The 24,006-nt window shown below is 42.5% G+C and overlaps 2 long non-coding RNA genes across 2 annotated transcripts; both read left to right on the plus strand.

Moving 5' to 3' along the window:
• Positions 1 to 15,378: 15,378 nt before the first annotated feature.
• LOC148315731 (uncharacterized) lies at positions 15,379 to 17,018 on the plus strand. The gene is made up of 3 exons (XR_015840646.1): positions 15,379 to 15,525; positions 16,184 to 16,303; positions 16,904 to 17,018. It is a non-coding gene; the product is annotated as an uncharacterized LOC148315731 (long non-coding RNA).
• A 1,306-nt stretch (positions 17,019 to 18,324) lies between these two features.
• Positions 18,325 to 22,776, plus strand: LOC148315732 (uncharacterized). The gene is made up of 4 exons (XR_015840645.1): positions 18,325 to 18,506; positions 20,800 to 20,895; positions 21,858 to 22,010; positions 22,115 to 22,776. It is a non-coding gene; the product is annotated as an uncharacterized LOC148315732 (long non-coding RNA).
• The last annotated feature ends 1,230 nt before the right edge of the window (positions 22,777 to 24,006 follow it).

Below are 24,006 nucleotides of genomic sequence, written 5' to 3' on the forward strand. Positions count from 1 at the left end.
TTGGCGCCGCTTTTGACACTTGATCATAACATATTATTAAAACGCCTTGAAACTTGTGTTGGCATTTCAGGTTCAGCGTTTTCTTGGATTAATTCGTATCTGTCGGAGACGACGCACCGTGTAATTCATGGCAATGCGTCTTCTGATCTTTGTAAGATCACACGCGGAGTTCCGCAGGGATTGGTACTAGATGCTACCGCTTGGTGATATTATACGGAAATATCACATTAGTTTTCATTGTTATGCTGATGATACGCAATTATACATGCCGTTGGATATAACGAATCCGTGTGATTGCTATAAATTAGAGGCATGCCTTGCCGAAATTAAACTATGAATGTCTTTCAATTTTTTGCGTCTTAACTCAGATAAAACCGAGATGCTGATCATTGGACCAGCGCGTCATCTGTACCTTTTTCAAAGACACCACTATGAGTATCGATAAATTGCCCAAAAGGATTCAACAAAAAATCTCGGTCTTATATTTGACACAACTATGTCGTTTCAAATGCACATTAAAAATATTACTAGAACTGCATTTGTTCATCTGCGTAACATTGCTAAAATTCGCCCAATTCTATCAACTTGTGATGCAAAAATCTTAATCCATGCGTTTGTTACGTCTCGCCTCGACTATTGTAACGTTTTGCTCTCGGGTCTCCCCATGTCTAGTATTAAAAGTTAGTTCAAAATGCAGCAGCTAGACTCTTGACTAGAACGAGAAAGTTTGATCATATTACCCCGATACTTGCCATATTGAATTGGCTTCCGGTCCACTTGAGATGTGATTTTAAAGTTCTGCTACTTGCCTATAAAATATTGCATGGCTTAGCACCTTCCTATCTCGTTGACCTCGTGGTACCATATGTTCCGTCCCGAAACCTTCGCTCACAAAATGCTGGTCTTTTAGTGATCCCGCGAGCCAAAAAGAAGTCCACAGGTTCTAGAGCGTTCTCTATTCGGGCACCAATGCTTTGGAATGTACTACCCTCAGGTATTAGAGGCGCCACCTCAGTAGAAATGTTCAAAACACTATTAAAGACGCATTTATACTCTTGTGCATTTAGTTGAACTATTTGTTGGCCTGTTTACTGCCGCTTTTTCTCTTATCTTCTCTTTTCTGCCCCCTTTTCCCCGGCTGGGGGATTAGGTGACGGTGACCCACTAGGAAGTTTAAGGCATTGACAAACTGGGCATGCACCTGTTCCAGTGATGTCGTCTTCCTGCAGCGCGACATTTATTTATATACTTTAGCATCTAATTTAATTATTTGTTGGCCTGTTTACTGCCGCTTCTCCTCTTTTCTGCCCCCTCTTCCCCTGCTTGGGAATTAGGTGATGGTGACCTGCTATGAAGATTACGGCACTGACCAACCGGGGAGGGACCTGCTCTGCCGAAGTCGTCTTCATGCAGCACCTCTTCTGATTTCCCTATATTTCAGCACTTCGTTGAACTACTTGTTGGCCTGTTTACTATTTCTGTTCTTTTTTTTCTGTTCCCAATTCCACAGCTTGGGAATTAGGTGATGGTGATTCACTTGGAAGTGGCTGTTCTGAATTTACCCCAAACTGACTATTTCAAGATCAAAGGCTCAACCTCGGATATGCTGCCATGGCGATTACGGTCCTGGATGAGGACCCACTCCACTAAAGTCATCTTCCTGCAGCACTTCATTTAATTGACTCTCACATTATCTCATCTAACATTGTATAGCATCATTGTATGTGTCAAATGTTGCCCACTTGGCATCCAAAGCAGCCTGGTCATCCTGGAAGGGGGTTTCCCCCCCATCTGTGGTCCCTTCTCAAGTTTTCTCACTTTTCCCCCAATGGGGTTTTGAGTTTTTCCTTGCCCTCCTGGGGGTTAAGATCAGTGGATGTTGATTGTGGTTATGTAAAGCCCTTTGAGACTGTCTGTGATTAAGGGCTATACACATAAAATTGACTTGACTCGACTTGGACCAGAATAGAAGTGGATGAGGGAAAAAGGGAGGGGCGGTGTTGACTGATATTGTGCAGATGGAAGTAGGCTGACCGGGTTGTGTTATTATGCTTATGGAAAGATAGAGTGCTGTCAAGGATGACACCCAGACTCTTGACCTGAGGGGATGGGAAAACAATGGAGGGGCCAACAGGAATGGGAAAACTGCCAACTTTGGATTGTATTGATTTTGTACTGAAAAGAATAACTTCTGTTTTGTCGCTGTTAAGCCTCATGAAATTATTAGAAAACCAGTCATTGATTTCAGATAGACAGGAGGTGACGGAGGTGGGAGGGAGTGATATGCTGGGTTTGCAGGAGAACTAGAGCTGGGTGTCATCCGCGAAGCAATGGAAAGCGATATTGAATTTTCGGAAAATGCTGCCAAGGGGAAGGAGGTATATGATAAATAATAGGGGGGCCAGGACCGAGCCTTGGGGCAAACCTGAGGTGACTGGGAGGGACTTTGATGAGAAATATTTAAGCTGGATGAACTGAGTGCGGTCTTTGAAGTATGAATGGAACCAGTTGAGGGCGGTGTGGGTGATGCCGATGGAAGAAAGTCTTTTGAGAAGGATGGTGTGTGAGATGGTGTCAAAGGCCGCAGTCAGGTTAAGAAGGATGACAATGGAGAATGAATCTGAGTCAGCTGCAATGAGGAGAGCAGAGGTGACCTTGAGTAGAGTTGATTCAGTGCTGTGAAGTGCACGGAAACCGGACTGAAAGGGTTATTGCAGGTGAGATGAGAGTGGAGTTGAGTGGCGACTACATTATCTAGGACTTTTGAAATGAATGGTAGGTAGGAAATAGGGCGGAGGTTCAGGAAATAGTACTGAGCGGCTTTTTCTTAATCTCATGAGAAAATGTACTTGGGCAAGCACAGTCGAAAAGAGTCGTGCGTTATCTCAGCCCAGCCTCACATTCTTCCCCCGGCACGGGTCTACGTCCAAGGGAAGGTCCTCTCCAGATTAATCATTGTCTGGATGGTTGATTCCCAGCTGGTCCCCAAGACTGGTATTCCACGGCTGGCCTTCTCCGGCGGGCAGTCTCTCCGTCTCTCCTGCTGGTATTCCCCTGTAATCTTGTCAGTGTGCATGTATGTGTGCTCCAAAATCAAATTATGTCTTTCAGAATGTGTTTTTGCAATGGCGTCCCCTTGAACCCTCCAATCAATCAATCAAATTTTATTTATAAGAGCACTTTTCATACATAAAATGCGGCTCAAAGTGCTGTACAATAAAAACATCCAAATTACAACGAAAAACTAAAACCCATTCCACCCACTCAACATAAACACAAGACACATCCACATACACGCCTGAACTCGCACACACACACAGAACACTCGCATTCACACAACTTAATAAACCATCTTAGTAGAAAGACAGGGTAAGGCACAGAGAAACCATATGAGAAAATGTACCCAGGGTAGGTCATCCGCGCTGAGAGGGATGACGGCTCACGCCCACAGGGAGCTGCGCCAACACACAGACCCCTAGCCCAGACTGACCGGGGTAGACCCTACACATAGTGCAGAGGGCCCCGGTCCGCCGGGCCTAAGGAGCCTCCGGGATGAAGCCCCCTGTGAGAAGGCCAGCCACACCTCCCAGCGCGGAGGCCCCCCTTGAGGAAACACTGGAGCTAAAATATATAAAAGAAAATGATAATGCTAAAAATTAAAGGACAATAATATAAAAAGACGAAGCTAAAATATATAAGAAAAATTATGATACTAAAAGACAGAGAAGAAGCTAAAAATTAAAAGACAATAATATAAAACGACGCAGCTAAAATATATAAGAAAAATGATGATACTAAAAGACAAAGAAGCTAAAAAAAATTAAAGACAATGATAATATATAAAATGACAATCCTGAATTAAAAGACTAAGATAAATTATTTAAAAGCCAAACAAAAAAGGTGAGTCTTGAGCAGGGGTGGGCAATTATTTTTTCCATGGGGCCACATAAGAAACATTAAATATTGTGGAGGGCCGGGCCAAAAGGCTGAACTCAATTCTGCATAATATTAATTGTATTTCTTTTTTAAAAAGCAGTAAATAGCACTGTTTTGACAAGCTGGCATTAAAGTTAAGCAATGAAACTAAATACCAAATAAACTGAAAAAATGAGGTTGCCTTACAAAAATGTATTCATTCAAATTTCTCAACACAATGGTAGACAAAATATTAACATTTTTTACTATTTGTGACTCATATTAGTAAACATATTCTGTCACATTCACTTCAAAACACATTTTGAGTTCCATATACTGTTGGATAGTTGTGTAAAGGTTCTGAGCATTTTAAAGACATCACAATATTGTCTTTTTGCACCAAACATTAAGCAAGATACAACATATTGACTGTCACTGAACTGTGATTTTGAGAAAAAGTGTCCCAGTTCATTGTTATCTGGTGCCGTTTTTATATTTCTCTGCATGTTTCGTCTGGTAATGCCGACTCAAATTGTAGTCCTTCAACACGGCGATCTGCTCCCCGCAAACTAAACACACAGCTTTACCTCTAACTTCAGTAAATAAATACTTCGCTGTCCAATTTTTGTTGAAAATTCTACATTCGGCATCTACCTTTCTTTTTGTAGCCTGAGCGGACATTTTTGAGGACGAACGTTGTCTTGTTGTGATTCAATCGCGCGCATGTCTTGATAAACGCATTACGTCATTATGTGCGACGCACATTGTGCGGGAATAAAAAAAAAAAAACAATTTCAGAATAAAAGCAGTGCAGCTTTCGCCCATGAATGAGGTGAAATTAAAAAGTATGTTTATTTTGAAATTTCCAATTAACCTTACACTCGCGGTCAGAGTCAACCAAAGGTATGTGGCCCGGGCCATACAATGCCCAGGTCTGTCATACGGGCCAGTCAGTGCCACCCGGCGGGCCGGATGTGGCCCGCGGGCCGTGCAATGCCCAGGTCTGGTCTTGAGCCTCCTTTTAAAAATATCAACAGTCTCTGCGGACCTGATGTCCTCCGGCAGGCTATTCCATAGACGAGGACCAGAATGGCTGAATGCAGCCTCGCCATGTGTTCCAGTCCTCACCCGAGGAATAATTAACAGGCCGGTGCCAGAGGACCTCAGGGTCCGCGAGGATGGCCCAAGACCGTTAAGGCATTTAAAAACTAATTGAAGAACCTTAAAATCAATCCTGAAACACACGGGGAGCCAATGCAGCGATTTTAAAACTAAATCCAGTGCCCAATTTGGTATGTTTGCATGTCTATGTCCTATGTGGAGAATGTGCTTTGTCATATTTGTCCATGAAGTGCTGTCTGGCTTGTCATCAGTTTGTAATGTGCAGACTGAATATGTATGATGTGAATGTGAGTGTAGGTCATGAAAATACTATGTTCACACATTTATAAACTAAGTAATATAACTTTAGCATGTGAAAATAATATCATAAATCAGTAAAGACCATGACTACAATCAGTCATTCCTATGCGTAGTAGAATTAGAATTAGAATTAGAAATCCCTTTATTGTCATTGTACTCAAGTGTGCAACGAGATTAGAAGGCTCCCCTCTCCAGTGCAATACAACAATAAGACAGACAAATATATAAATTAGATTAATAAATAAGAGAGTGCAATGGAATTTAGTACAGAATAGGGTATATAAAAACACATCACGATGCTGTTCTGCAAGGTAAGGGTGTTCTCGTGTGTGTGTGAGAGTTCAGAATGGAGATGGCTCTCGGAAAGCAACTGTTTCTCAGTCTATTGGTCCTCGATTTGATGCATCTGTAGCGCCTGCCAGAGGGCAACAGGTCGAACAGGTGTGAGTTTGGGTGGGTATTGTCTTTGACGATGTTGAGAGCCCTTCTGAGGCACCGGGCGGTGTAGATGTCCGACAGTGAGGGGAGAGGGCAGCCAATAATCCTTTGCGCTGTTTTGACTGTCCTCTGGAGCCTCACTCTGTCGGCCTCAGTGCAGCCGCTGTACCAGGTGGAGACACAGTACGTCAACAGGCTCTCAATGGACGAGTGGTAGAAGGCTAGCAGCAGCTTCCTGTCCAGGTTGAATTTCCTGAGGACTCTCAGGAAGTGCAGACGCTGGTGGACCTTCTTTACCACTGCTGTGGTGTTGTGAGTCCAAGAAAGGTCGTCGGAGATCTGTACTCCCAGGAACTTGAACGTGTGGACCCTCTCCACACACACGCCTTCGATGCAGAGGGGGGGCGGCACCGTCTTGTTCCTCCTGAAGTCGACGACAATCTCCTTTGTTTTTGCAGTGTTAAGGTGCAGTCTGTTGTCCTTGCACCAAGCTGTCAGTCTCTTTACCTCCTCTCTGTAGGCTGTCTCGTCAGCTTCCGAGATCAGACCGACCACTGTCGCGTCGTCAGCAAACTTGACGATGGTGTTGTTGCCATGGGCCGGGCTGCAGTCGTAGGTGTAGAGGGCGTATAGGAGAGGGCTCAGCACGCATCCTTGAGGGGAACCGGTGCTCAGCATGCAGGTGGAGGACGTGTAGGGGCCGAGCAACACAGTCTGGGGTCTGTTGGTCAGAAAGTCCTTAATCCAGATGCGTGTGAGGGCAGGGAGGCCGAGAATGTCAAGTTTGGCGACGTGGATGTCTGGGATGATTGTGTTGAATGCCAAGCTGTAGTCCACAAAGAGCATCCTTGCATAGCTCTGCTGTTGTTCCAGGTGGCCCAGCACAACATGCAGAGCAGTGTTGATGGCGTCCTCAGTGGATCTGTTAGCCCAGTATGCAAACTGGTAGGGGTCCAGAGTGGGAGGAAGGCAGTCCCTGATGTGCTGGAGAACCAGCCTCTCGAAGCACTTCATGATGACTGGTGTGAGAGCAACAGGACGGTAGTCATTCAGGTGGACGGCTGGTGACTTTTTGGGGACAGGAATAATGGTGGAAGTTTTCAAGCAGGAGGGGATGACTGCTTGAGCCAGGGAGCGGTTGAAGATCCTGCAGAATACATGTGACAGTTGGTGGGCACATGTTTTGAGGACCTTGCCTGGTATTCCGTCGGGTCCAGTAGCTTTCCTGGGGTTAACAGCCAGGAGCGCGCGCCTCACATCGTGTTCCTCTACGGTGAGTGGGGGGGAGTTGGAGCATGAAGTGCGGGGGTGTGACGGTTGGGGCGAGTCAAAGTGAGCAAAGAAGCAGTTAAGCTCCTCTGCCAGCGATGCACTCGGGTCTGCAGAGGTCGTGCTGCTGCCACGGAAGTTGGTGATGCTCCGTAGACCCTGCCACACCTCCCGTGGTCTGTTACTGGCAAGGTGGGCCTCCAGCCTCCCCTTGTAGGTTGCCTTGGCTAGCTTGATGCCTTTGCTCAGGTCAGCACGAGCCACCCTGTACTGGGCTTTGTCGCCTGACCTGAAGGCAGCGTCACGGGCCTTGAGGAGAGAGCGAACCCTGCTGGACATCCAGGGCTTCGCATTTGGGAAGGTCCGTATAGTCCTGTGTAGGGACACAGTTTCCATGCAGAACTTGATGTAGTCCACTACACAATGTGTGTAGACATCAAGGTCCTGATGATCAAAGAGGCCCCAGTTTGTGTCTTGAAAGCAGTCCTGTAATTCACTCATGGCGCCGTCACGCCAGGTTTTCACAGTCTTTGTGGTGGGCCTGAATCTGCGCCTGAGAGGGATGTATGCAGGTGCGAGCTGCAAGGACAGGTGGTCTGACTGGCCGAGGGGGGCGAGTGGGAGGGCCCTGTATGCGTGCTTGATGTTCGAGTACACATGGTCGAGAGTGTTGTCTCCCCTCGTTGGGCACTTGACATGCTGGTGAAACTCTGGGAGTACAGTCTTTAAATTGGCCTTATTAAAGTCTCCCGCTACTACGTGAACGCCATCAGGGTGGGCCCGCTGATGTTTATTGATGACGCACGCGAGTAGCGAGAGCGCCGTGCTAGTGCTAGCGTCGGGAGGGATGTAAACAGCTGTGACAATCACGACCGTTAGCTCCCTCGGGAGAAAATAAGGCCGGCATTTAACGGACATGAACTCGATGTCGGGGGAAGAGTGCTTCTCGACGATCGTGCTATCGCCGCACCAGTTCTCATGCACGTAAACACAGAGCCACCCCGCCCCGTCTCTTACCGGTGTCCGATCCGCGCGATGTAGCGAGCGCCCGGCCAGCTGGATGCTAGCATCGGGGACGTCTGCGTGCAGCCAGGATTCCGTGACGACGATCACACTGCTGTCTCGCACATAGCGGTTTCCCAGGATTTGTAATCCCAGGTCGTCGATTTTGTGGACCACGGATCTGGCGTTGGTGAGGTACAGACTCGGCAGTGGTTGCCTATGGGGCTGCCGTCGCAGCCGTTGCAAGACACCGGACCTGCAGCCCCGCTTCTGCTTCCTCTCTCTGCGTCGCCTGCGCCGCCTCCCGGTCCCGATGACAAGCCACGGTGAGCCGGGCAGCCTCGCCAGTTCGTCCGGAATTTTGCGATCATAGCATATTCAGTAAATATAAACCTGCTAAATTAAATAATTGACATTCTGTCCCATAAATGTTTAAAATGCCGGTAATTGCCATACAATCCTTCAAGGGTCGACGAGCGATGTTCGGGAGGAGGAGCAGTGGTGGTGGTGCGTTTCCCTCGGGCATGTGTCGGTAAATCCAGCGGAGTTCAGCGGCAGTGGATTGAAGTTGTCCTGACACAGGTTGATGACATGACAGGAACAGGCAGAAGTGCGAGAAGCAGACTGGCCTGCGGGTCCACATGGCAGACAGGTGCTAACTTTGATAGGTAAGCTAAACTTTAGCCACAGTAGACGCGTCAGCGACTATGCAATCGGTGGGTGGCATTCATGAGAATCGGGATCGCTCAACATACAGATAATGATAAATAAAATCACTGTAACTGGAGGGATTGTAAACTGCTAAAGCAGGTACAACAAGCGGATCCAAAAAATTTCTGAGAGTTACCGGTGAGCAGTGGCAGCCAAACGTGCCAGCGTCCACTCAACCGGGAGTTGATTCAATATTCACAATATTTTATTATTTTGTCGTACAGTTGTTTAAAAATGGCTCGCTATCGCCCCCTAGAAAAAAAAAACAACAAAAAAAAACAGCCCCATATCTCTGTTTCACCAAACTGAAAATTTGATGAAGTGTGTACAAAGCCAAGACCTAATAAAAAGTCTCATGGAGCCGTATGCTAAATTGAACAGGAAGTCGGCCATTCTAAATTTATCAGAATCCGAAATCCTTTTATTGTCATTGTACAGTGTGCAACAAGATTAGGGAGCTCCCCTCTCCAGTGCAATACAACAATAATTTAATCAAATATATAAATTAGATAAATAAGAGAATAAATATTGTGATGGAAAATAGTATGAAATTGGAGAAATACAACACAATACGTCGCTGTTCAGCAAGGTAAGGGTGGTCGTGTGTGTGTGCATGTGTGTGAGAGTTCAGAATGGTGATGGCTCTCGGAAAGAAAATGTTTTTCAGTCTATTAGTCTTTGATTTGATGCACCTGTAGTGCCTGCCAACAAATTTACTTAAAACATTGACGAGGCTTTGAAAACAAAAGCTGCTCTAACTTTAACTACAAGCAAATTCCTCTTGAAGATTCCTCACGTTATTTCTCGGAAATATTTCACATTTCCAACGTGCCAGTACCCCAACGTTGTCCGGGTGGCGAGGGCCCTTTATAGCTGCTCGCAGCTCTAGTTTTTAATTAATTTTTTTAAATCAATGGTGATGACAGTGAAATATGTCTTGTCTGGTATCATGATAGCTGGAGGATATTTTGTCATGATATTTTAGTCAGGCCTGATAACAGTGATGTATGCTGATTTAAGGCTACTTTTATTTTGAAATGCCGTATCACATTTTGGTGGGACCGCATTTGATGGACAACTGGGGTTGTCTAGTGTCCCCCAAAATGGGTCTGATATCACGATAGCTCGAGGGTATTTTGAAATGATTATTTTAAAATCAGTGTTGATGACAATGAAATGTGCATATTTCAGGTGGGTTTTTTTTTATTGTGAAATTACACATCAGATTTTGATGGGACCACTTTTGATGAACAGCTGGGGTCGTCTAGTGTCCAACAAAACTAGTCTGGTATTACGACAGCTCCAGCTCTTTTATTTTAAAATGCCTCCTTACATTTTGATGGGACTACTTTTGGTGGAAAGCTGTGTTGTCTTGTGTCCTCCAAACCTGGTTTGGTATTACCATAGCTAGAGGATATTTTTTAATGAAATTTTAAAGTCAGGCATGATGACAGTGAAATGTGCAGATTTCAGGCAACTTTTAGTTTGAAATTACAAATTAGATTTCGATGGGACCACTTTTTATGGACAGCTGGGGTAGTCTCGTGTCCCACAAAACTGGTCTGGTATCACGATAGCTCGAGCTATTTTTTTTTTTAACTCAGTGGTGATGACCGTGAAATAAGCGAATTTCAGGCTACTTTTATTTTGAAGTGCCACATCACATTTTGATGTGACCACTTTTGGTGGACAGCTGGTGTGGTCTAGTATCCCCAATCCTGGTTTGGTATCACGATAGTTTGAGGATATTTTTTAAAGATTTTTCTTTTAAATCAGTGTTGATCACAGTGCATATTTCAGGTGATTTTTTTATTTTTAAATGCCACATCAAATTTTGAAGTGACCACTTTTTGTGGACAACTGGGGTGGTCTGGTGTCCCGCAGAACTTGTCTGGTATCACGATAGCTTGAGGATTTTGTAATGATTTTAATTTTTTTAATCATTGGTGACGACAGACAAATAAGCAAATTTTCACGCTTTTATTTTTAAATATCCCATCAGATTTTGATGGGACCACATTTGTTTTTACGGTTCCGTCACCACGCGAGTGGCTACCTGCTAAAGCAGCACGGCTCACTATTTGAGCCTTTTTCGCGTGTTTTTTCCTTTACCCAGTTTTATTTATTTTACCTCATCGCAGCAATGGACATCCAAATTGCGGTGGTTTTATTGCTGCTGGGGGCTGTTTTTTGCGTGATCGTGTCCGGAGATGTCACTGGGAGCTACGGATCAATCGTTTACACAAGAGATCAGCTGTTAGCACTTCGTGCTAACCCCGTGCCGACTCCCGGAGCGAGACCCGATATCCCCCACGAGTTGAGGAGGAAGAGACGGGGGATGTCGCGCGGGGGCGAAACGCCAGGCAAAGAGGAGGCGTGACCACCCCGTCCTCCTGTCCGTTTTTATGGGAAATGTTAGATACCTTCCCAAGAAAATGGACGCGGCACGAGAGGAACTTCCAATGAGCTAGCTTGCTGATGTTCACGGATTCATGGCTAACAGACCTAACGCCGGACACCGTCGTGGAATTTGACGGCTTCCAAATATTACTTGCGGACAGGACACTGGAAAGCGGTAAGAGGAAAGAGGAGGGCTGGGTGTGTTTGTTAATGATAGATAGTGTAACCCTAGGCACATCACAGCTAAGGAGCAACTTTCCAGTCGGGACAATGAGCTGCTAGCTGTTAGCATGCGTCCATACTTGACAAGCATCGCGAGTTAACAAGGACGTGCACGTAACAGGTGCGTGAGTAAACTGCTTAAAACTTTGATCGTCATTCAGCTGACCTACAAATTGAGACGCTACAGTTAGTTTGACGTTTTTGTTTGCTTGATTGTGGATTGACATGGAGGAACAAGACAGTGGAAAGCGGACATTAAAAATGACGGAGAAAAGCTGTAGAAGATCACAAGCCTAAACGGATGCAGGCACGCAGGTGCAAATTTGCTCAATTGACCTCCATGCAACGTCAAATTGAACAATTGATGGAGGATGATGCAAATGTTGACGCTGTAAAAAACTGAGCTTCGTGTTTGCTTTAGCGGCATGGAGCAAGAATTTGTGGACCTCAATTCCGGTGTGCAAAATTTAAAGACTGAAGAGGATTTTGCCGATGACCAAAATAACTGGTTTGATCCAAAAAATGTAATTAATGGAAATGTGAGCAATGGAAGAAGGACGTTTTGAAACGTGCAGAGGAAGGATGCAATAAACAAATATCACCTGATGATAGTAGATCTGCATCAACTAACTACACCCATAGAAGTAGAAGTAAAGAATCTAACAGACAGAAGCTCACTTCTGTCAACGTCTTCAATTAAATTAAAGGCTCAAATGGAACGAGCATGCTTAAAGGCAAAGGCTGCTGATTTACAACAAAGGTTGGCACTTGAGCAAGAAGAAGCTGCAATTAAGGCAAAGAAGCAAATGCATGCAATGCAAACGGCACTCCCTGAGTCTGATGCTAAATTGGATGTCTTGAGAAGATATGAAAATACCCAGGAGGATGGTATCCACATTCCTGATGAGTGTGTTACAATTTAAACAAGGAAAAACATTCAATTACCATCACAGCCTATCAGAGCAACAAGCAGTGTTGACCTGAAATGCTCCCACTTCGACTATTCCAATGGCTAGATTTCCACATCAGACAGAAAGTAGAGAACAACAGGGACATGTGCTTGATGGCCTTTGCCAAGCAATCTCACAGAAAGCCAGTGTCGCAGAATACTTAGCAAAGAGTCAAAAAGCATCGCTACTTCCCGAACTTTCCATTCCTACGTTTAAAGGCGACCCTCTGCATTATAAAACCTGTATAGGTGCCATTGAACATGGGATTGAAGGCCGTACAAGTGATAACCGTGATCATCTTCAATTTTAGCTGCAGTATACTAGTGAACAACCACATGAGTTGGTGAAGAGCTGCATCCATATGGAACCTCTGACAGGATATACCAAAGCAAAACAAATCTTGAAGGAGTTTTATGGTGATGACTTCATGATAGCAGAAGCATATTTAAAGGAAGCCATGGATTGGCCAACAATCAAGTCTGAAGATGGTGTTGCACTTCAGTCTTTCACATTATTCCTTATGGGCTGTTTGAACATAATGGCAGATGTTAATTACATGGAGGACTTGGACAACATGGCTAATATAAAGGCATTGGCAAACAAACTTCCATACAGACTTATAGAATCTTGGAGAAAATTTGCCTGCAATCTCCAAGAAAGAACAAATAGAAGAGTGAAGTTTAAGGATTTTGTTGACTTTGTTGACAAGCACGAAAGATTCTATAAAACAGAAAACAAAATCACAACACACAGAAACACCAAAATCAAAGAAAGTCTTCACAACAGTCATTGTGCCCGCCAAGATGGAAAACAACAAAACCACCACGCCAAAGGCAGAACCTGTTTCAGTGGATGCTATTGCCAAACCATGTGCTAATTGTAATGGAGAGCAACAGTCTCACAATTTGTAAGGAATTTAGGAGAAAGCATCACAAGGATAAGATTGACTTCTTGAGGAGCAAGGGTCTGTGTTTTGCATGTTTGATGCACGGTCGCATTAGCAGTTGCTGGAAACAAAAGCTTCAATGTCAAGAATGCTCTAGACTGCATCCTACAGCACTACACATTGTCCATAAACTTCTGCAAAGAAACAGCCTAAGACGATTGTGAATAGCAGTACCTATTAAGCGCCCTCGTACAAACAACAGAAACCTGGGGTGTCACTGGGGCCTGTAAATAGGACTGCATCCTTTCAATAATTCCGGGATGGGTCAAGGCACAAAAAGGAACCAAGACAGTGACGACTTACTGTCCGGTTTAAAAATGCCCTGACGCCTTTTTTAGACTGAAATAACTTACTAAAGTTTTCGTTTTGTGCCATTCAGAATGGGAGAGGGAGCCAGGAGGCGAAACAGCCGTCTTGCCAGTTCAATCCCGCACACCCTCTGACTCTCACCCTCCGTTCTGCCTTTTTATTGAAACTAACTCATCAATAACTAATCACCAGAAGACAGAAAAGCATCAATAACTAATCACCAAGAGACAGAAAACATCAATAACTCACGGTATAAAGGTCAGTTTAACTAAAGCATCAATAACTAATCACCAGGGACTCCAGCAGGCAGAAAATCATAACCCAAGGTCAGTTTAACTAAACACATCTTCAGGATACGGTGTCTGTGTGTGTGTGTGTTAAAATAACAAGTAAGTGTCTCTGTGTGTGTTAAACATTAATGAGTGTATAAAAACATGATTATGAATGCACAAACTGATTACCTATCCTCAGCCCATCTTACATTTCCCCCCTGTTGTGGATTTAAAAATCATGTCCTTACGGCTTTAAGACAGATCATCATAATGAAATCATACAACAGTGTGATCATCAGTGTATGGTGTGTGTGTGTGTGCACGTGTGTGGACAGGGGCAAGAAGTCCATGTGTTTTTACGTTTTAGTGTCCAGTTTGAGTTCGTCATTCTCAACATTAATCAGGTTGTAACGGTACATTTGGGCAACAAACCTACGATTAACCATCATCTTTGTCATAAAAATAATGCAACATGAACAGACTAAACATAACAAAATGAAAACTATAATTATCCCTATATATTGTTTTTTTAAATTCTTCATAGTGGTCATAACATCAATAATTGTTTCATTTTTATTAAAAATTTAAATGCAGTAATGTACTCCAATCAAGGCTGATATTCCTTTGTTATGTACGTCATTAATTTCCAAACAATATCTAATCTTTTTGTTCTGTGGCTTCAACATATTTATCATCTCATCAATATTAGCACCACAGAGTACTGAGTTTCGAGATCCTCACAATAGTCGTTCTCAAAATGATATTTTTTTTTATCAATTTAGCTTTGTTAAGGTAAGATATTTTATTGACAATCTAACATTAATATGCAAAGAACATGTACATTAGTACGAAATGTAAAAAAAAATTGTGGTGGGGGGGGTGCGAATTGTTTTCTTCTTGGTAGGGGGGGCATGACAGGAAATAATTGAGAACCACTGGTCTAGTCACACACCAGCTCGGGTTCATTCCCTACCAGAGAAATGACATTCCATGTCCCCAGAGCTAGGCGCTTTATGTTGCCGGGGATTGGACTGCCTTTGACTGCCTCCTAGCTCAAAGGAAACCCAAATTCTTTGGGTCCGCCCACTGGTAGTGAGCCGAAGCCCTTGTATTAAATAATAAATAAATACATAAAATAAAAAAATTAATAAATTTAAAAAACGGACCGATCCACTGCTTGGGTTAGTTTGACCCACCTTGAGATCCGTTCCCACTCAGTGACAGTGTCTACAAGCCACTGCCACCAGGCCAGTGAACCGACGTCCAGGCAGTGACAAAAAACGTGATCAAATTACATTGCTCATCATAAGGTGTTTGTGAGACGCTCTTTGTATGTTTCCTCAATTAAGACCTGTTTTCCATTGGTGTATTTGAAAAAAGTGGTGAACCTGTTAAATTCACTACAAAACGTTAAGAAGATGAAAGTAATGTTTGAAGGAATATTATTTTTCTATCGACATGCCGGCGGGCGGGCACAGATAGAGAGTGATAAAGCAGCACCACCCGCGCGGGGCGTGCTGACGAAAAGGCAAGCGCTCCTCCTCTCATCGCGTCCTTATTAAGACAGAAAAAAGACGCTGTTGAATTTGACCTATTCGCAGTTCGAGCAGGTGCTTAACGCTGGAGAATATCACCACTTCGAAGTTCGAACTGCTGTTGAAACGGAGAGGTAAGTGTTTTTCGTTTGTTTTTATTCAAAACATGCCTCGAGTGCATTTGTTCATGGTTAGAGATAGTTGTGTGGAAAACACTATACAAAGTAGCACCATGGATGTGGGCCTACAACACTGGCCTAGCAAACATGTGCTCCTACATCGACATAATTGACGAGCTCCAGTTAAGCATTGAATAATTATAAAACGTCATGGTGCTTTTACTCATTTAAAGAACTAAACCGACGCGTATTTTCATCCGGTGGTCAGGTTTGCATTGAATGTGAGCACGAGGGACGCTAGCTTGTTGCGTTAGCTTTGCGGAGCTAACAGCTTGCACTTTTGTTATAGAACAACAGAATGCAAGTACCATGATAATTTCTGTCATTAATTTTTGTGTAAGACACGATGTTCACTGGTTAATTACATGATTCTTAAAGCAAAGGTTACTGTGAATGCAATTTTGGTAAGATTTTTGTAGTCACACTGCATAAATCTGTCTGTCTGTTGTTTAAACTTCAATATAAACTATTATGGTTGAAATCGTTAATTGGGATGGAGGGATTGATATTTTTTTAATTTATAATTTATTTTTCTTACACTGATATTGTTAAAACTCCATTTAGCCTATAGTATTAATAATTCTCAACACAAAACTGTCTTTTTTCTTTATAGAATAAACAATGCCTTCCCTGAGATGCAGGAAGTCCCCAAAGCAGGATACTATTGAACATGCAGTCAAGGGTCTGGACAAGACTGCAGAGTTAGAAGCGAAGTATATAAACTCATTTAAAGGTATGATGTTAACGCTTTTGCTAAGATATATTATTGTTTTCTGATAACCAAGCTGACATCGTTTTTTAAGTGGTTATTTTACATTAAGAGTGTCTTGACCTTTTCTTTTGTCAGTTTCAAGTTATTTCAGTGAGCGTGAAACCTGATGGTAGGAGTTCTATCTAAATTATGGCTGTACTTGATGACGCCCTCCGGCATTTTTATACCACAATAGACCGGTGAACAAGTCCGATATTGATAGTCTAGTGTAAAGCACGTTATACGTCACAGAGATCACGTGACGCGATCCAATATGACTGTGTATACAGTGTATGTCATTGTTATGAAACTAAATAATCTTAAAGTTTTTTTTTTACGTAACCAGGTGACATTGACATTTGTACTTTCAGTCCTAATACATACTGGCTAATGCAATGCTGGAAAATGAATTTTGGCTGGTCTGTTCCTTTAAAATCATAAAGAAGGGCTCTGCTCTATCCCTCACAAGAAGCAATGTTTCAAACCACCCTACATTAGTATAGTGGCCCAAATGAATATGATGACTCCTTATTTGTGTGCTTAAAAATATGACGAAGCTATCTTGATTTCCCTGTTAACTAGGTCGAGGAGTATTTACCAAGGCCCCTTTCAGGAAAGACGACTTTATTCTTTATTATGGAGTACAGAGGAAAATTGATAGATTCTGATAAATCTCAACGCAGGAAGATGGATGGAAGAGGCACTGTCTTTTTGTTTGACTTCCGCCGGCAAGAAAAAACTTGGAGGTGAGGCAATGATTGAGATGTTATCTTATTTTTGTTTTTATTTAAAAAAATAAACACATACTCATCCCATAAGTGTTAGGGGAAAAATCATTCTCTAAGCAAAAATGTATACCGTATTTTCGCACCCAAAAGACGCGCCGTGTCAAAGGGCGCAACACCTGTTGAGGCCGCTATTTCTGTCTTTGTAACATATACTGGACGCACCGCCTGACAAGACGATAGCACAGCTGCTGTTAGCATAGCATGAACTTGGCAGAGCTGCCCACACTGACACAGCCGATAGCAGCCTACTATGCCCCAATAACATGAGCAATCACCCCATTGTTGCAGCAGACGCCAAGTCTCTATTGACAATAGCTGACAATGGCTCAGGCCAATATTAGGTGCATTGGCAATAGCCTACAAAGCAACGTCAGGGGAGGGACTTGGCTGCTCACCACACTCCTTAGAGTCACGGTTTCAAAAAAAAATAAAAAACTCATCATACAAGCAAACAATGAAACATAGAAATAAGATTAACACAAACATGTATCTCTCATGCCATCAATATACCCAAAAAAAATGAAAATAATACAAAAGCCACTCAGCCTTAGCTAATTCAAGCAATGCATTCTGGGAGCAGAGACCCACAATCCCATAGCTGTTTAGAGAGATTTGCATGGCTGTTTAAAGAGATGTGCTGTTATGCTTTGGACTTTTTGTCTGTTGTCTAAACCTGGGACGTTTCTTGCTTGCAATAACATAAATGATAAGACAGACTAAAACATTGTGGACAGCTGCCCTTTGTCCAGCTTTTTCCAACACCATCACCCAAACATTATAGTCAGATGGTGTATTTGTCACGGTCGATTGTAAGCATGGACAACTCACTCTTTGCCCAGCAGGGTGTGCTAACATGCACTTCCAACAGCTCGTTGATGACAAGGGCTGATGGATGTGAGTGGTACTTTGTCCATTTAATGGACGCATCGACTGACAGGGCGCTTTGTTTGCTTATGACTGCGAAAATACGGTAATTACTTTTATTCATGCGTTGAATCTGTACAAATGAAAATATAGACCATGAAGTCTCAAAGACAAGCTGTTAATAGGGTCTGATTCCAATAGAAATTTCTTGTATGATTTGATTTAGAAGATTTAAAAATTGTGGATTTCCTATTTTTATGTTTTGTGTACACAAGATTGTCTCAAAGATTAATTTCTGACATTGATTGAATAATTGTTTTTTTTTTTTTTAAATCTATTTTAAGTGTTGATGCCGCTCAAGAAGATGGCAGTCTGGGAAGACTGGTTAATGATGACCACATGCACCCCAACTGTAAAATGAAGAAGAAGACAACAGAGGACAGACCACACCTCTGTCTGTTTGCGCTCCGAGACATTGATGTTGGCGAAGAAATAACTGAAGACTATGGACCAGCTGGCCTTGGAGAACACAGGTTTGTAAGATGCATCTTTAAGTACAATAACAGAGCCCACTTGTGGTGTTCTGGTGATGTAGTTTCCAATTAGTTTGGCAATCTAATACATGTATGTTGAGGTTTCTATGGAAGTTGAACATGCTGACTGACTGGGGGAGTTCTCCATTGTCCACTATCTGTAATTCAAATTTGTGGGTCTGAGTCAAAGTTTGGCTCTTCAGGAACAACGAACTGGTCAGGGAGTGACAGTATTACAAAGTTCTGCGTTACTCTTTTCTGGGCGGTGGCCCTGTTAGGCCATCATATGCCATATTGCAAATATCCCCATTGTGGGACTAATTAAGGATATCTTTATGTTGTGGTTTCCCTACCAGAACCAGCACCAACCCTGTATATTCATGATATAAAACACTGTTTCAATTTGATATTTAGCCTTTCTATACTGTAAAAATAGAAGACCCCAGGCTTTCCTGCGCCCCCTTGCCCAATTGGTGGTGTTCAGGAGACAACCTGGGACTGAAATATCAGTCACAACCAGTGTTGTTTTCGTCACTGATGACTATGACGAAAATACTTCGTTAACGCCCCTTTTTTAATGACGATGACAAGCTAAACGAGGTTCTTTTATGACGAAAACATGACGTGATGTACATGAATTTTTTTCGTTGACGAGACAAAATTGTTAGCATGTGGTTCATAAATTATTTTATGTTGCTTTTAGTGAAATAAAGCCACAACAGTTGCCCAACAAAATGTTTTGCTTCTCTGCTTATTTTGGAGCAGTGAGCATTGATTCCACTGTTGCCACTTTTTTCTGTTTGTAATGAAGAATCCTTTGTAGTCCATCCAAAAGTCTTTGTTATTGGGTGGAAACCTTGAATGCCTTGTTTTAACTCAAATGGACTTAAACCCATCCATCCATCCATCCGTTATCTGTACCGCTTCTCCTCACTAGGGTCGCGGGGGTGTTGGAGCCGATCCCAGCTGTCTTCGGCAGTAGGCGAGGTACACCCTTGAATTGGTGTCCAGCCAATCGCAGGGCATACATAGACGAACAACCATCCACGCTCACACTCATGCCTAGGGGCAATTAGAGTGTCCAAGCAACTTGCCATGCATGTTTTAAGAATATGGGAGGAAACCGAATTACCCAGAGGAAACCCACGCAGGAAGGCCGGAGCCAGAATCGTACCTACGACCTCAATATTGTGAGGCCATCCTGCTAACCAGTTGGGCCACCGTGCCGCTTGGACTAAAACCTTTGTGAATAAATTGACGAAAACTAGGGTAAAACTTTTTTTGCGTTTCCGTCGATTAAAACTGGACTAAAACCCTTTTTTTAGTTTTCGTTGACTAAAACTGGACTAAAACTATAACGAATTGGGATGACTAAATGTGATGTAAACAAATCAGCACTTTGTCCAAATGACTTGGACAAAATCTAAAATGCCTGCCAAAAACAACACTGGTCACAACACGTGTCTACAGAAGATTAATTGGCATGGGCGAAATTAATTAGTTTTATTTCATTCATGAGCTTATGTTTTGTTTTGGGTGGCTAAGGCTTAAAATGTGTAAAAATCTAATCCAACCTCAAATATAATTAATTCAATAAATTTATGATGCTACTAAAACATCGAAGCAGCCTCCTCCAGGCTTTACAGACTCAGAAATGGAGGTATGCGTATCGTGTACTCATCCTGTCGTGTCTCGAGATGTTAAAATTGCAGTTAGATAGACGTGTGCTGATTAGACAAGACTTCTAATATATCTGGTGTCACAGGATATTTGTCAGTGAATGTGTATGTCTGGTTTGAGGCTCACTCAGCTTTTTCTTGTGTTGTGGGGTCCAGTTGAATTGAATTGCGTGTCAGGTATGTTGGCCATCTGACACCCAACTGTCAGGTTTGTGTTTGTGGGGACCCCGTAGAGCCATTTTTATTGTTGACATAAATCATAGCTAATCATCTTTTCCTTCATTATCATATGAAATACAGTTAGGAGTTGTATGTGCCTTTACTATGTTATAATCTTAGAACCTACCAGCCACTACAGGTGTCCGACAAGAAGACTTTTGGCTGTCCTGTGCTCCATTGCGCCCCTGGTGGCGTTCAAAAGACAACCTGTGACTGAAATATCAGTCACAACATATCTCTACTGAAGATTAATTGTCATGCGCTAAAGTAATTGGTTTTGTTTCATTCGTGAACTTGTTAGTTTTTGTTTTGGGTGGCCAAAGCCTAAAATGTGTAAAATTCTGATCCATTTTCTTTTTTTAATTCATTAAATTAATATTCAACTTGTTCATTAGGATGGAGGACAACCGACAATGACTGAATCGGCTGAGGTTGATGCCACCAGAACATCGAAGCAGCCTTCTCAAGTTTTGACAGACTCTGAAAAGGAGGTATGCGTATCATGTGGTCATCCTGTCGTGTCTTGAGATGTTAAAATTACAGTTAGATAGACCTGTGCTGGTTGGACAAGTTTTCTAATATATCTGGACATAAATCGTAGCTAATAATATTTTCCCTCATCATCATATGATATACAGTTATGCCTAGTATATGTCTTTACTATGTTACAATCTAAGAACCTACCAGCCACTACAGTTCTCTCATTGGGAGACTTAAGCTTTCGTCAGGTTGTCGACTGCTGCATTGCCCTCTTATTGGCTTTAAGTACACAACCTGTAACTGAATTATCTGTCAGAACAGAACCTATGTGTCTACAGCAGGTGATTTGGCATGTGGATTCTTCAGATTTTTAGAAAATAGGTAAAATTGTGATCAAAAGTTTAAAATGTCTAAAATTCGGGTATAGTTTGCAATAGTATATCTATTAAATCATTTCAAAACTTCTTAACAAGGATGGAGAACATTGGCTGTGACCGAATTGGTTGAGGTTTAGATTACCAGGACCATTGAGCAGCCTCCTCGGAATCTACAAATTTAGGAATGAAGATATGCATCCCATGTTACAATCCTGTTATGGCCCGAGGTTTTGAAGTTGCAGTTACATATTGGGCTGGGCGATATGGCTGATAAGTACATAGCGATATAAGTATTTCATATGGGTCCATCGATACACATTGAATTCTTTTTTTATATTATTTTATTTATTATCGTTTTTATTTTCCAATATTTTCACTGCCCTGTTAAAAAAACATTTAATGTAGTTTTCCTCCCGGGAGCTTTTTGTTACGGTCAATTAATTTTGTTATTACATTATTTTGTCATATCATTCATCAATATTTTAGGTTTTTTTTTTTTTTTCAAATAGAATTAAGACCTTTTTCTGTGCAGATTCCTCTGGGGATTAAGTATTTAATGGGTTCTCAATTTTCTCTTGGACTCTGATGCAACCCAGTCTCCTCCCTTGGACAAAAAATATGGGCTGAATCTTCCTTGGAATAACGACACAGATTCTGACGAATCATTGTCAAATCCTGCCCCTGAACTTTGCGCCTCAGACCCAGACCATATTACTATCCCAAGGCTCAGGAGGACCAAAAGTATACAGGTAAACAACCCATATAGATTTCAGGGAATCTTACAAGCAAATTGCATATATTTTATTGGTCTCCTGCCTTCTATCCTTTATATTTCGTTGTTGTTGTTTTTTAGATTAAAAAAACAGGCTGACTTTGGAATGGTTAAGCATTATTACTCCAACTCAGATGACAGTGGAGATGAATATATTCCGGATACAAGTGAGGCCTCTGATTCAGACGGAAGTGAATCTTTGAAAATTGTGGACCCTCTCTTGAAGTCTAAGAATGCCTTCAGAGATTTTTCTCCCACACCACGAATCTCAAAAGCCACCTCAACGCAGGTTGTTAATCAAGGGCGTTCACCCGTTCGGAGGAGTAGCAGCACTGGTGTGATTCTTGAATTCTATGGCTCTTCAAATATTAGTGCAGTTTAACACAAATCATCCAAAATAGAATTCAAGCACATCTGTGACAGAAATTCAAATTCAGAAGTCAAAGAGAGAGAACAAAAAAAAAAATCTAATGCTGCGCTTCTTCCGAAGACATATACTGTAAACATTAAATGTATGTTAGGACAATCTTGAAAAAAGTATTAGAACACCCTTTACTTTTATTTCTTGTTAATTTTATTAACCAAAATATGTCCATTTTTATTACAGATTAATGAATACAAAATTAAAACTCTAATCAGCTACTTTTTAATCGTTATATTTGTATAAACAAATGTTATACATCTGTGTGTTAACTTATACAAGAAATGACGGAAAAGCAAGGGTGGTTTAGTATTTTTTTATCGTATATAGTCTGTATAATATCTTTAACCTATGCTGATGCTGTTTAATACTGATTTAAATAATAATAATAATGTCATAATCTGTTGGTTTTACATGAACAAAACCTTTCAAGCACTTTTTAAAATTCTAAATACTACCTCTTGTCAGTAAGTTGGTTCACAGCACTGCCTTGGAGTAAAAGTGTGTAGTGCTGAGACAGTCGGTATGTGCTGAGTCGTCTGACGTTAGTGTGACTGGTACCCAGGAAGGTAGCAAAACCAGGCAGTGTGTATGTCGTACCCAGGAAGGCAGAGAAACCAAGCAATATGTATGTGGTACCCACGAAGGCAGAGAAACTAAGCAGTGTGTATGTGGTACCCGGGAAGGTAGCAAAACCAGGGAGTGTGCATAGATACAGACCCCAAAAGTGATTAAAACCAAATAAAGTCCCCAGAAGATCATCTGTAGTCAGGTGAAGGACCCTGTACTTTGTTCAACTCATTTACTCCCTTAGACGTACAAAGACGTCTTTTAATGCAATGGCGCCCTCTACCAAAGACGTATAAGTACGTTTCCTGTCTTTTTTACGTCATAGTGTACATAAGGGTCTGATGCAACCTCTGACTGAGAATCAGCCTTGTCCGCATTGTGAATCATGTAAAAATCACCCAGCAGGGGGCAGAGGTGCAAAAGATCCGCCTTGAATCTGCGCCAGAGGTACAAATGGGGGGCGGGATCCTGGGGTAGACTTATAAGTGTGGAGAGCAGCGTGGGTAGCAGCAGCATCGGCAGCACTAGCAGCAGTCGCATTAGTAGCGTTAGCAATGAAATCCTCCAAGCAAATGACGATCGAGGAATGCTTTTTTGTAAAAAAAAGCTTCCTAAAAGCATCAAGGCGATGGAGACGCTTTGGTTGAGAGGATGACGCTTCGTCGTCGTCACAACAAACAGGCGTCTAAAGAGGGTGCGCGTGCCTTGCGGCCTGCATCGCCTGCCTTCGGACAATAGCCAAAGCAGCTGAGAGTCCTCACCAGATCCCCCCGAACGAGGAGGTAAGCGCTCGCAAGTTACCATTGAACATGTGGTTTTACCCCTCATGCTTTTATTGTACATATCATGCATCTTGCGGGCAGAAAATGTCGCATAAATGTGCAGTTAGACGCGAGCGTATCTCCTCCCCGACGAGGAAACAACAATACTGAATGGTGTGGTAATCATGCATACTTTCTAAAATTCACAGATTGTGCATCCC

This window comes from Idiotropiscis lumnitzeri, unplaced genomic scaffold, assembly GCF_059441095.1.
Source record: "Idiotropiscis lumnitzeri isolate Australia: NSW breed Sydney's pygmy pipehorse unplaced genomic scaffold, RoL_Ilum_1.0 HiC_scaffold_48, whole genome shotgun sequence".
Taxonomy (NCBI): Eukaryota; Metazoa; Chordata; class Actinopteri; order Syngnathiformes; family Syngnathidae; genus Idiotropiscis; species Idiotropiscis lumnitzeri.